Genomic DNA, 12,181 nt, shown 5'->3' with positions numbered 1-12,181 from the left:
TCTCGACGGTGGCGGCGCCTAGCGTCGTCACCCTCTTGGGGGCGTCGTCGTGGAGTTTGGGTATCTTCGGCTTGCCTTCGTCGTCACCGGCGGGCATGCTCAGATCCTCTTTTGGTGCTCTCCGTCCCGACATAGGGCGGACTCGGCGGCCTCCTATCTTTTACACGTGACATTGTGGTCTTCGTTCTCGGTACTTGTTGGCTACTGGCAGGATCGGCGCTCCACGGCCCGGAGCGGGAGGGCAGGCGGCCCTTCCCAGCAACAACTTGGTGGTACGAGACGACGATGTCCGGTGGCTTCACAAGGAGGCGGGGTCTCAACTTTAGTCGGTTGTTTCGGTTGTACTGTGGAGGGTGTGGCATCTCCTGTACTTTCATTTTACTTTTGTGGTCTGCTTTGTAAGAGGTTTCCCTCTCTACCTTGTATCGGTTTGGCTGTGTGTGGCTTTATTTATAAAGCGGGGCGAAAGCCTATTTCGAGGGGGATCCAAGGGTTACCGGCTACCGGTTCAAACCGTAGTACATTCCTCCTATTTTTATTGTTTCCATTCGCGGTCAAAGCGGTAGTCAAAACGGTGGATACCCCACGAGCGAATAATAGAGGAGTTTTAGATTGGGCGTCCCGCAACACTTCTTCTCCCTCCCCAATTCCTCTCCACGATTTCCTGTATCTAACCCCTCCCTACCGATGTGCTCGATCTTCATCTTTACCGGCCTCATTCTGGGAGCTCTTCCCTGGCCGAGATCCCGCGCGAGGAGGCGGAGGATGAACCCGCAACGCGGATTAGTAGGAGGATGGGAGGCGCGATAGCGACCGAGGCGACTAGGGTTGCGCCGGGAGTCGCGCATACGAGCAGAACGACGTCGAGGCAGTGGGGAATCAGTGGAGCCTGGGTGCCGCGCTGGGAGTAGCAGCGTGCGGGGAGTTCAGGACTAGCCAGACCACCTACTCCTCCCGGTCCTTTATTTTATGCGTGGTTAGCTGTTCGGGTCAGGTCTGCGAGGGATCCGGGGGATCCGGTGCAAGCCGACGACGCCCGCCGATCCTGGACGGCGTTGTTCCTCGCGTCCTTCGGATGGGCTTGGGGAGGATGTGCTGCGGCGGAGGCAGGTTCATGTGGACACGCTCTGGATCGGCAGCAGCATGAGCTGCTATGCTGTGTGTTGAGGAATCGGCGAGCCGCAGCCGGCCCTAGGGAGGACGGAGAAAGGTAAGTACCCACGGCCGACCCTTCCTCTCTTGCCCTGATTCGTTTCTAGGTTCAATCTATTTCTTGAGCTAGGTCAATATTTGGCCAGGATAAATTTCAAAAGCTATGCAGCTTGGTGCTGCCCGGAGAAATTCTGATTGTTGTTAAAGATTACTGGTTTGGCAGCGAAGAAGGAAATAGTGAGTAGATTCTTCATATCATTGATTCTTCATACCTTCATCATGATGTTTTGCCGATCAATACAGTTTGTTCATAGATACAGATCTCTGTTGAGATGTTGCAGTCGGCAAACAACGGTGATTTTTAGATGCGTGTTTACTCTGTTCTGTTTGGTTTGTTAGTTATTGCATGGTCATGGTATCGGCATCAGACTGTCGCTCTGATTTGCTTGCTCATGTCAGCCAGGCAACAAGATCACCCCATTTTCAATCTTCTCTAGGCGCCATAGCATTACTTATTTTCCGGTTTTGTTGTACCAGGGTGTTAAAGGAAGTGCTAATTGATAAATTGTCAACCATATTTTTGTATACATTGTAGTCTTACTTCAGTCAGCTTCCATTTTGCTGAGATGCATTTTGTATCTTTAGGAATATATCCATCGACAGTAAGGAATGAAGTGTTCAGGTTGCTACATTGAGATTGTGCCTGTACTACAGGATGCCAGTCCGTGAGCTCGCCTGCCTGGTTCAAAAAAGGTGTTTCCGCGAAGACCAGGATGTATTCCTAGAGTTATGAAATGTGCAGCCAAGTTAAGAAGCATATTATGAGGCATATTTTCTGTATCTTAATTTCCTATTCATGTGCTCCAGATCTGCATATTTGGCTGTAGTGTTTTTTCTGGCTTGCTAAAATGGTTGATGTTCCATCTGGTTTGCTGCTGTTTCTTGCAGTTTGGGCATGGGCTCAATGAGGAGAAGAATTGCAGGGACATGATTTCGACGAGTGAGGCGACCGTGAAAGGAAACATGGTTTTGATGCACACTGCCTATTTGGTGAAATGCAAGTACTTGGGATCTCTTTATTTTCTGTTTCTTTGTAACTTTCTATGCAATTTATTTACCATGATGATTATATAGAGTTTGGAGAGTAGGTATATGCAAGGGGAAGCTGTCAGATGTTAGTTTGGAGAGAGGGTATATGCAAGGTATCCTGCCAGTTAGGTTCTCCATTTAGTAGTTGCTTCCTATGTATATATCAGTTCTGCTAGCATGGCTGTTTGTTCCCAGCATTCAAGCATCTGTACTTTGCACTTGCAGGTAAAATCTTGGAAAAATATATTATCTATATGTCAGGCATGCCATGGCATGGAGGCAAGCAATGATACCATTTATAGGTGCTTGCAAAGCAACCCTGAAGTAAGTCGTCAGTTTCAGTTTGTACTATTCTTGGATTTGTGTTGTTCTGCATATATGATTAGGTATTATCAATGCTTTCACAAAACTTAGAGGTTTTGACGGATTTTGATTGCAAGGTTGCTTCTTAGCTGGCTCGCATCTTATGACGTAGTACTGATTTGCTAAAGCCCAGTACTTGCCCTCTGAAAATTGTCTTGCCATGGCAACTTCCTGACTATAGTTTTGAGTTACTTTTTGTCTTCGATGCTTATATTTGCTTGCATCCGAGAAGGCAAAAAAACTCTACCTTTACCTCACACAATTAATTTACTTCTTATTCTGCTAGGAACTCTTTTTAACTGCTAACATGCTTTCAAAATCGAATTGATACATCAAAAGCTTCCAGCATCTTGCGCATCAAATCTATGGTGACAGCTGAAACCAGACGAAGTCCACATACTAATTATTGTTGACCCATTGACCGCATCCTTCTCTACATTGTGCCTACTTATCATTTTTTTCGATAAAGGGAATATATTAATATCAAGAAGATTGCCTACTTATCATGTTCTAGGTTTTGTTTGAAAGAGCATGACTGAGAGATACTTTACATGCAGATGCTAAAATTCAGAACGGAGGTTTAGATCACTTGCCAATATAGTGATCAGGTATAGTGCCTTGAAACATCTTTGATTACCTTTGGATTGACACTTTTTTCTTTTCACTATAGATGTTTTTTTTTTTTGAGAATTTTTTCACTATAGATGTTGATGATGAGGTACTGTACAATGTTAGTTACACTTACTTTTCTATTGTATCTTGGATGCGAAAATTAGCATAATCATCATATTTATGTTTAGTGCATGGCTGCATACCTTCATAGAATTGAGCAATGACATATGTCAAATTGTTAAAGATCTAGCTCTTAGTTTCTATAGATGTTCGTGTCAACAATTTTGTTGTTGTTTTCATTCAAACAAGATGCAATAGAAAACTACCTCTATGACGCTATGGCGCTTTCTAAAGAAAAAAATACCTCTACGGCTCTACGTACATGCACACAAAACTCAGTATTAAATCTGCACTCACCCAGCAAGTAGATTTATGCTATCCACTGAGTAGATAGTATGACTACGTCTTCAGTTGGTATGCAGTATGTTTATATTTTTATATAAACGCAATTCGTCGACAATCTCATAACATCTCGGGATAAATTATGAGAAATATGAATGACCCGCAGCTAAGAGTATTATATTCAAAAATTCTTATACTCCTTAATCGAATGACAATGGACATATCTAGCTTCGGAATGAACCGAATGACGCAACTACTTTTTGTTATTTTCAGAGCATTAGTTTGATACTATATGAAAGCATTGGGCTCCAAGAAAACACCGCGGGAGCCTGCTAATAGATTTTTGTACATGTATATTAATTATTAGTTTGGAGTCAAACATGTTCTCTGGGGTTAGATGGAGTTCTTAACAGCTCTAATAGGATAGGAAGCTCCTTGACAGCAAAAGTACACTGCACATTTGCTTATTTTCCGCACATGCAATTTTTCCTCGCTGTCCCTGAAGCTATCACAAAAAATATTGGTACCTTTCCTATTTATTTTTATCGTTGTAGACTATAAACTGATACATGCTAGAATGTGATGAATTTGGACAATGGTTCGGATATTTCATTCGCACCACGACCTGAAACTAAACGCTTAGCAAAAATGTTCTAGATTCCAACAGATTTCAGTACCCAGGAAGATGAAAAAGTCCAAGGATTAGGATTTATTAAATATTTAGGGGTCTAAATCTCCCCGTTTAAGTGTTGATATGGTAATTTTCCAGTTTCCATTGTGTTCACCTACTTCTGTTAAATGTACATACTGAACTCTGACCACATAGTCCCAATTGCAGGACCAGCATGGCGTTCAGGCGTTTAACTCAAAGAGACTGCGGCCAATGGGGATAATTTCTAGGTTTACAGCCTGTCTACGAGAAATTGAAATCTCGAGTCATACACTTAGTTCACATAGAAGAGGCACATGGCCAGTGTTCAGTGTGTACATTTCTAAGCAGTGGCCTAGAAATTATATTCTCTGAATGCCTGCTGTGTGCTGTTTATTCTGCTGCGTATCTGTGATAGACAGATGTATAAATAAATAGCTTTTATGTTTCCTGCTTTTATGCTGCTTTCCATCGCCATTGAAAGTAAATGTGATGGCATGCTTACAGTAGAGCTTAGATGAACGAACTGTCTCTCACGGTTATGGTCTCTCAGTTCTCAACCTATCTACAATAGTAAAGTTGTGTGTCCAAATTTGCTTAGAAACTCCGAACAGTAACAATGCGGTAGACAAGATACACAGGGATGATCCCTTGCATCTATGTTATTTTTCAGGTACCAATACTAACGAATATTTTTAATTGGTTTCTCCCTTCGATCTTTCCACTTCAATTTCTAAAGCAAGATGATTTTCATTCAAATTTACGCAATCGCTACAACAAATCGAGCCATCGCTATAGAGACACTACAGAGAAAGGTAACATACCATTGGCTGACGATTGACTCCATGCTCGCTGTTGCTCATCCTCAAGCGGCTGTAGTTCCCTGCTGCAAGATGAACCGCGAGCTAGCTTCCAATAGTCATGATCCAGCGCCCGTCGCAGCAACGATGCTGGCATTCAAGAAAAAGCCAGCTGAGAGGGTGCTGCCCAGCCCAGCAACCATGTAGCTGACCGCTGCCAACACTATCGCCTTCGTCCGCCTCCTACCATCCTACACCTCCAGCTCGAGGAATTCACATCATTTTCCTTTTGCAGGAGTACCCAATTTTCCTTTCTCTTTTTTTCATCCCGTTTTCACCCCTAAAACAACAAATGTTCTTAAACAACTAATGTTACTAGAGTTAACTACCCACTCTGCTGCCGCGGCCCATCTAGATAACCCTCACACATGCTGCCAAGCTGATCTATCGATAAGTCGCCTACTAAGATAAAACATCATCCCACAAAGCTAATCCATCATAGAAAATCAATAGAGCTATATAAAGAGGCGGCCACATCCCAAACCGGGAAATGACTAATAGGAGAAACCGCAAAGTAGAAAGCTTACATATAAGACACCAAACAAACAACAAGGATATAACAACTGAAATACAATAACTGTGCAACACTACAAGCTTAAGAACATACAACCAAAGCAAAGTCACAACAAAGGTAAAATAAAACTGCACCTCACAGACTCTATATGCTTAGGTTGTTCGGGAACATGAGGTTGTCTAATCCCACATTATCAAGTGAGTAGCAAGCTGGTTTGGAAAAGTTTGCATAATAGGTTCTTGACGTGGGTGATGGAGCGTCCCCCATAGATGCACGAGAAGAGGAGGCTACCCTTTCCTGGATTTCTTTGCCATGTGATACAACTTTGCAGGTACAAAAACATGAGTGCTTCATTCTATGTCCACTTACTCTTTATTTTGATTCTTACATAGTGATAGTTTAGCCACGACACTTCACAAACTATTAAAAGTCGCTAACTAATTACGCCAGCAGGCTAAATATATTGCCACTACATCCTTCTCACTGCTACCTACTATAACATCTGCACGAATCAATTTTACGTCACCATTTAGCTCGACCATTACTTCAACAAATGTAGCACCACGGGCGCGGCGTTGCGCCGCGCCAATGCCTCCTAGTATATATGATATGCATATATGTACGGAGATGCACACATCTTTATTTTTCCGTGGTGAAAATTATTCAGAGAACAACTACAACTTGCATAGACCAAGTTATAGTAGTATTGCAGAACCTAGTATGCGTGTGAAAATTATAGTAGCATTAGATACGTCAAATTTTGCATTTAGAAGTTTGGAAGTTCGGTTTTCAAATTTGAATATCATGTTTTACTTTCTATGGCATTATTCTGTTAACAGATTATACATGCCACATATGAAGTGCAGCAACCAAAGGTGTGTAAGATCATATTCAGTAGACTTCATGTTATTATTTAAGCTAGATTGGATGTCATAGTGTAGTTCCCACTTCCAGCCTAATCAAGCGACAAACAATTTTGAAATGATGTACACACGTCTTCTTCTGTGAATAAAAGAGAAAGATGACTTACCATGAAAGAAACCGCCCAAGCCAACTGAAACGTGTACAGATGAAGGTTATAATTCTCAATTGAAACTTGTCGGCGTACTGAAACCTGCAAGGCACTATGATCTAAACATGTCACCGTAAAGAATAAAGGTCTAGAAGAAATACGACTCTAGGAAGATATTGAAGTGGAACAATAAGTAAAGAAATTTCTATAAAAACCAATGTTCTGATTATTATTGTTCAGCCAAGTTTCATTGATGGAAAAACACAGCAGCGAACAACAAGACTAAGAAAATAGCTAAACCAGCAAGGCAAGTATCAGCCCCGTTCTCAAGTTGTATAGACATGTACATATAATCAGATGTATATGGGGAGATCCTATTTCAAAACCTGGGAACATAGCTGTGCTGCAAAACACAAACATGCTTATATCAGAATATGATAAATGAGCGATATCAAAATGATATGTTCAATAGATGCAGTAGGAACATTGAATACTAATAATAATTGACCGGACCGAAGTAAGAACAAACCTGTTTCATCCCTCCAAGACACCCCTGTACACAATGTTCTTCGTGCTTTTTCCGGTGGGATCTATGTCATTATTTGGCTTGGCCAAAATCCGAGTGGTCTGCCTTGACACACCCCTCGACAGTGCAACATAAAGCTGGCCATGCGGGAATACAGGCTCAGGGAGGTAAATACCAACGGTTGGAATGGTTTGCCCCTGGGCTTTGTTGATGGTCATAGCAAAACTCAACCGTATGGGGAACTGTTTCCTCTTGAATTTGAACGGAAGTGAAATATCATCCGAAGGCGACAAAGGGATCCTCGGTAAAAACACTCTGTCTCCAGCATGTTGTCCACCAACAATCTCTGCATCAATTGCATTATCTTGAAATGCTCTAATCATCAATCTTGTTCCATTGCACAACCCGTTGTGAGGATCAAGATTTCGGAGAAGAATGACAGGACAATTGACTTTGAGTTTCAGAAGATGCGGGGGCAGGCCATTTGGAGTTATGGAGTTTAGATAGTCAATTGGGTAGTTATTGCGTGCATCATCCTCGACAGAGTCAAAGCTATAATATACCTTTTCATTTCCAGGAAACCTTTCAATCATCTTTGTATTTAGATTGTCCACATGTTCATTCTTGGTTGATAGAATGGCACGTGAGCTCATGTAGGATCCAGATGCGGCGTTTTCATGAAGCGATGGGAAGACATCTTCAATAAGCTTGTTCACTGGTTCTTCTGTAGAAGTGTAAGGAATAACAATGTCATCCGGAAGACGCACATAATCGCCACCGATCGTCTCTTCTGTTCCATTCCCAATTCTCAAGAGGTAACTGGAGAACCACGGGTCAGTTTGTGCCCTCATATTACGCGTGAGGCATCTCCGTAGCGTGGCGTCAGTGATCTGCGCTCTTGTCCCACGCGCCACCACTGGAAGGACCTGCCTAAAATCTCCTCCAAACACCACAACCTTCCCACCAAAAGGCAAAGCACATCCCATGATGTATTGTAGGGACCTATCAAGTGTCTCAACTGTTTGATGCTTTGTCATGACAACTTCGTCCCAAATTATCAAAGATGCCTTGCGGAGCAGATCTGCAGTACCACTTTGCTTAGTGAAATTGCACATGCTGCTATCTGTGAGTTTAATTGGAATTTTGAACCTTGAGTGGGCGGTGCGTCCACCAGGCATGATGGATGCCGCTATACCAGATGTCGCTGTTGCAATAGCTATTTGTCCTAGTGAACGAACCTTAGCAAGAAGTGCTTTGTACAAATAGGTCTTTCCCGTGCCACCTGGACCATCAACAAAGAATACTTGGCTCCTTTTGTCGACGACGTGAGAGAGTATTTCATCAAAACCAGCGCGCTGCTCAGTGTTAAGAGATGTAAACAAATTTATATCTTTTTTGTTCGGAATGATCGACATCTCCTCTTGAACCTCTCTCGAGTAACCACTTGAACACCCATCATCTACCGGATCCAAATCTGGGAGGCCATAACTGCCAATATCCTTCCCCATCGAATGCACCTGGACCCCTAATGTCTCTAAGGACCATCAGCCTCATCGCGGCCTTGTTGGGATGGTTCCGAAGGTAGTCCTCAGACATTGACTCGAGGTGCTTCTCCCACAATGATCAGATGTTTGTAGCCTCACAAAACACCAGAATAGTTGCAAATGGCCTTCTTAGAGCACGTGGCATTTGGAAAGTAGCAGACTCAGTCATGCAGTCATCAAGTGACTTGTCGGTCTCTATCAGACCTCTTTTCTCACACGCTTCTCTGAAAGACGCGCACAACTTGCCATGCACAGTCTTCAAATTTTCATATGATGTTGCACCTCAAACATGATTCATAAGTATTCTTAGGAAGTACCTTTCACCTTCAGTAGGATTTGTAGGGATTCGTAGCATAGAAAACAAAGATTTAATTGGGTATTTAATGGAAAGTACATAGACCGCCATCCAACCGCATCTATGCCTAAAAAGTCCACCTTCAGAGTTATCATCCGAACCCCTCCAAGCATTAAGTTGCAAAGCAACAGTACAATTGCATTAAGTATGGTGCGTAATGTAATCAACAACTACATCCTTAGACATAGCATCAATGTTTTATCCCTAGTGGCAACAAGACAACACAACCTTAGAACTTTCTCGTCACCGTCCTGTGTCAATGCAGCATGAACCCACTATCGAGCATAAGTACTCCTCTTGGAGTTAAAAGCATCTACTTGGCCGGAGCATCTACTAGAAACGGAGAGCATGCAAGATCATAAACAACACATAAGCATAACTTTGATAATCAACATAACAAGTATTCTCTATTCATCGCATCCCAACAAACGCAACATATAGAATTACATATAGATGATCTTGATCATGATAGGCAGCTCACAAGATCCGACAATGATAGCACAATGGGGAGAAGACAACCATCTAGCTACTGCTATGGACCCATAGTCCAGGGGTAGACTACTCACTCATCACTCCGGAGGCGACCATGGCGGTGTAGAGTCCTCCGGGAGATGATTCCCCTCCGGCAGGGTGCCGGAGGCGATCTCCAGGATCCCCCGAGATGGGATCCGCGGCGACGCGTGCCTCGCAATGTTTTCCGTATCGTGGCTCTCGGCATCGGGGGTTTCGTCACCGGAGGCTTTAAGTAGGCGGAAGGGCAGTCGAGAGGCGGCACGGGGGCCCACACCACAGGCCGGCGCGGCCAGTGGGGCCGCGCCGCCCTAGGGTTTGGCCACCCCGTGGCCCCCTCTTCGTCTCGCCTTCGGCTTCTCGGGAAGCTTCGTGAGAAAATAGGCCTCTCGGGCTTTTATTTCGTCCAATTCCGAGAATATTTCTTTACTAGGATTTCTGAAACCAAAAACAGCAGAAAACAAAGAATCGGCACTTCTGAGCATCTTGTTAATAGGTTAGTTCCGAAAATGCACGAATATGACATAAAGTGTGCATAAAACATGTAGATAACATCAATAATGTGGCATGGAACACAAGAAATTATCGATACGTTGGAGACGTATCAAGCATCCCTAAGCTTAGTTCTCGCTCGTCCCGAGCAGTAAAACGATAACAAAGATAATTTCCGGAGTGACATGCCATCATAAACTTGATCATACTATTTGTAAAGCATATGTAGAGAATGCAGCGATCAAAACAATGTGTGATGACATGAGTAAACAAGTGAATCATAAAGCAAAGACTTTTCATGAATAGCACTTCAAGACAAGCATCAATAAGTCTTGCATAAGAGTTAACTCATAAAGCAATAATTCAAAGTAAAGGTATTGAAGCAACACAAAAGAAGATTAAGTTTCAGCGGTTGCTTTCAACTTGTAACATGTATATCTCATGGATATTGTCAACATAGAGTAATATAATAAGTGCAATAAGCAAGTATGTAGGAATCAATGCACAGCTCACACAAGTGTTTGCTTCTTGAGGTGGAGAGAAATAGGTGAACTCGACTCAACATTGAAAGTAAAAGAATGGTCCTCATAGAGGAAAAGCATCGATTGCTATATTTGTGCTAGAGCTTTGATTTTGAAAACATGAAACAATTTTGTCAACGGTAGTAATAAAGCATATGCATCATGTAAATTATATCTTATAAGTTGCAAGCCTCATGCATAGTGTACTAATAGTGCTCGCACCTTGTCCTAATTAGCTTGGACTACCCGGATTATCACCGCAATACATATGCTTTAACCAAGTTTCACAAAGGGGTACCTCTATGCCGCTCCGTACAAAGGTCTAAGGAGAAAGCTCGCATTTGGATTTCTCGCTTTGATTATTCTCAACTTAGACATCCATACCGGACAACATAGACAACAGATAATGGACTCCTCTTTTAATGCTTTAAGCATTTGACAACAATTAATTCTTTCTCATTAGAGATTTGAGGATATTTGTCCAAAACCGAAACTTCCACCATGAATCATGGCTTTAGTTAGCGGCCCAATGTTCTTCTCTCACAATATGCATGCTCAAACCATTCAACTCAAGTGTAGATCGCCCTTACTTCGTACAAGACGAACATGCATAGCAACTCACATGAAATTCAACAATGAGTTGATGGCGTTCCCCAAGAAACATGGTTATCGCACAACAAGCAACTTAATAAGAGATAAAGTGCATAATTACATATTCAATACCACAATAGTTTTTAAGCTATTTGTCCCATGAGCTATATATTGCAAAGGTGAATGATGGAATTTTAAAGGTAGCACTCAAGCAATTTACTTTGGAATGGCGGGAAAATACCATGTAGTATGGTAGGTATGGTGGACACAAATGGCATAGTGGTTGGCTCAAGTATTTTGGATGCATGAGAAGTATTCCCTCTCGATACAAGGTTTAGGCTAGCAAGGCTTATTTGAAACAAACACAAGGATGAACGGTACAACAAAACTCACATAAAAGACATATTGAAAGCATTATAAGACTCTACACCGTCTTCCTTGTTGTTCAAACTCAATACTAGAAATTATCTAGACCTTAGAGAAACCAAATATGCAAACCAAATTTTAGCATGCTCTATGTATTTCTTCATTAATGGGTGCAAAGCATATGATGCAAGAGCTTAAACATGAGCACAACAATTGCCAAGTATCACATTACCCAAGACATTTATAGCAATTACTACATGTATCATTTTCCAATTCCAACCATATAACAATTTAACGAAGGAGAAACTTCGCCATGAATACTATGAGTAGAAACCAAGGACATATTTGTCCATATGCTACAGCGGAGCGTGTATCTCTCCCATAAAGTGAATGCTAGGATCCATTTTATTCAAACAAAACAAAAAACAAAAACAAACCGACGCTCCAAGAAAAAGCACATAAGATGTGGCCGAATAAAAATGTAGTTTCGGGGAGGAACCTGATAATTTGTTGATGAAGAAGGGGATGCCTTGGGCATCCCCAAGCTTAGACGCTTGAGTCTTCTTGATATATGCAGGGGTGAACCACCGGTGCATCCCCAAGCTTAGAGCTTTCACTCTCCT

At 42.4% G+C, this 12,181-nt stretch overlaps 1 long non-coding RNA gene across 4 annotated transcripts; it reads left to right on the top strand.

Annotated features, from left to right (window-relative positions):
* The first annotated feature begins 565 nt into the window (after positions 1–565).
* On the top strand, positions 566–4,776 carry LOC124691855. 4 transcript variants are annotated; one of them, XR_006999195.1, is made up of 6 exons: positions 566–1,210; positions 1,299–1,389; positions 1,867–2,354; positions 2,467–2,565; positions 3,162–3,212; positions 4,457–4,776. It is a non-coding gene; the product is annotated as an uncharacterized LOC124691855 (long non-coding RNA). The 4 variants fall into 4 exon arrangements; XR_006999193.1 differs by having other exon boundaries at positions 1,798–2,354; XR_006999196.1 differs by having other exon boundaries at positions 1,283–1,389.
* The last annotated feature ends 7,405 nt before the right edge of the window (positions 4,777–12,181 follow it).

This window comes from Lolium rigidum, chromosome 2 (assembly GCF_022539505.1).
Source record: "Lolium rigidum isolate FL_2022 chromosome 2, APGP_CSIRO_Lrig_0.1, whole genome shotgun sequence".
In the NCBI taxonomy this organism is placed as follows: Eukaryota; Viridiplantae; Streptophyta; class Magnoliopsida; order Poales; family Poaceae; genus Lolium; species Lolium rigidum.
The sequence above is the reverse complement of the archived record's forward strand: the minus strand, read 5'-3'. Positions and strand labels throughout refer to the sequence as shown.